Genomic DNA, 2,264 nt, shown 5'->3' on the forward strand with positions numbered 1-2,264 from the left:
GCCTTTGAGGCCAACAGTGAAAGGAAGGTAGTGTTGAAGTTGAGGCTCTGGAGGGAGCACAAGCCCCTCTGTCCCCTAGGGACCCTTGCTCTGGGAGGGCCCTGACCACTGGAACCTAGGCTTAGCCTGAGTGGTGGGGATCACTTGATTCCTGGTCAAGAGGGGCAGTGGACCTGTCCTGCATGGGGGTGACATGGGCGGTGAGATGCACAGAGCTGGGGAGCCCCCTGAGCTCTGTGAGGGTCCAGGAAGCAGTGAGGACACTGATGCAGTGGAGGACGTGGGGACTGCCTGGGAAATCAGGGTTGTCTGCTGGGGTTCTTCTGCCTCTACAGAAGCAAGAGCAGCTCCAGATGCTCGGGCCAAGGTGTCACTCCCTTCTGTGCCACCTGTGGGATATTTCACAGGTGTTCTCTCCTTTAGTCCCCCAGTCTTGTGCAGTTGGTATTTCTGCTTTATTTCAAAGATGAGAGAGCTAAGACTTAGGGGAGGTTAGCAGTTGTTCCCTTCTGTGCCACCTGTGGGACATTTCACAGGTGTTCTCTCATTTAGTCCCCCAGTCTTGTGCAGTTGGTATTTCTGCTTTATTTCAAAGATGAGAGAGCTAAGACTTAGGGGAGGTTAGCAGTTGGTCCAGATCTTTCCGCCAGTAGGATTCTGAGGAAGGCACCGAGTGTGGGTGTCCCTGCAGCCCGGCCTCTGTGTCTCCTACTGTGTCCAGTTGTGATGAGAACAGACACAGTGTCCATTCTGCACGTACTCGGGCCAGGCACTTGTGGGTTTCCACAGTTTAGGTGTCCATCACGTGGCCGGAGACGTGGAACTGAATGTAAGGACGACGTCAGGAGAATTGATGTTACAGGTCTACACGTCACCTGGGTGTTCATCTGCTCCACGGGGGTTTGTTGAGTGTCTTAGGGACCAGCCCTGCTTGGCTGGTGAAGGTGATGAGCTCCCAAGCAGGAGAGGAGCCTCCATTCTACATTACCATAGAGGGTAATGCAGTTGGCTCTCAGAACACCTGACAGGTATCAGCCCCTGACCTTGGCTGTGGCAGAAAGCCTCTTGAGGCAGTTGTGATAGTTAACCCTAGATTGCGATGGCATATACACTGGCAGGGAAGAGAACCCCAGAGGCAGGAGAGGACCAGGAACATCTGAAGAAGGGAAGATTAGGTGGAGTCAGGACACGGGGAGCATTTGCAAGGGGTGTGGTCGGACAGGTGGGCAGGAGCCACAGCAAGAAGGCCTGGGATGCTAGGCTAGGAAACGTGGACATTTTTAAGGCTATGAGGAAGTTTGAGTTTTAAGCATGGGGCAGCGTGGTCAGACTTGTGTTCAGAGCGATCACCCGTGTGTGGAGAGGTGGTTTTAGGGCAGCAGGTGTGGAAGCAGGGGAACTGGGTAAGAGACCGCTGGTGATGAGAGTGGAGGGGTGGGAGATGTGTGGGGGTCCGGGGATTTGTTGAGATGCAAGATGGGGAAGGGAGAGGAATGAAAGTTAACCTAAAAGCTTCTGATTGTCATGACTGGGTTGTCACTGGCATGTAACTGGAGGAAGCGGTGGGGGAATGAGATTTGGGGTCTAGGACGTTAGCTTTGGTTAGACTCGTGGTGGGTCAGAGGGCAGGTATCTGAGTAGGCACTGAAGGAGGCCGCGGAGCCAGGCAGGCGTGGTCAGACAGGATGTCGAAATTTATTAGCAGAGAAGTGAAGCAGATCAAATGATAAAAAGCACAGAGTCACTGGAGGGCTGAGTGGCATGGAGGGAGAGCCTGGCCTGTGGACACGAGGCGTGAGGACAGCCAGAGGCTAGTGTGGTTGGGTGGGTCTTCTGCTGGTGGCTGAAGTCACCAAAGTTGCTGGTGGGACTAGGGACAGTGCAAGGTCCATCACTAACTGGTGACGGTGCCCTCCGAGTGGGCTTTGCGAGGATGGCGCGCACAGCTGGAGAGGAGAAAGAGGAGTGGGAGAGCAGGGAAGGGGTGAGTGGGCCGCAGGACCTGACCTCTGAGTAGGGCTGGGAGCAGGAGGAGACCAGGGAGGGGCTCTCGGAGAATAGGTAAAGCACAGGACAGTCGGGTCCTGAAGGCCACAGGTTGGTGAGGGGAGGAGGTGTTGGGCAGCGGCCTCCTGCTGGGAGGGCTTGGGAGCCGGTGAGAGGGCCTGGGAAGGCGAGTGGGGCCTCAGCGGCTCAGAGACACCACAGTTCCCCGGAGTGACCTGACGGGGGGGGGGGGGGGGGAGGGAAAATCGGAAGTCACA

At 56.1% G+C, this 2,264-nt stretch overlaps 1 long non-coding RNA gene across 1 annotated transcript in view; it reads left to right on the forward strand.

Moving 5' to 3' along the window:
• The window catches only part of LOC141419659 (uncharacterized), a 165,061-nt gene that overhangs the window by 118,161 nt on the left and 44,636 nt on the right, over positions 1–2,264 (forward strand). The window lies entirely within an intron of this gene.

Source organism: Castor canadensis, chromosome 2 (assembly GCF_047511655.1).
Source record: "Castor canadensis chromosome 2, mCasCan1.hap1v2, whole genome shotgun sequence".
NCBI classification, from domain to species: domain Eukaryota; kingdom Metazoa; phylum Chordata; class Mammalia; order Rodentia; family Castoridae; genus Castor; species Castor canadensis.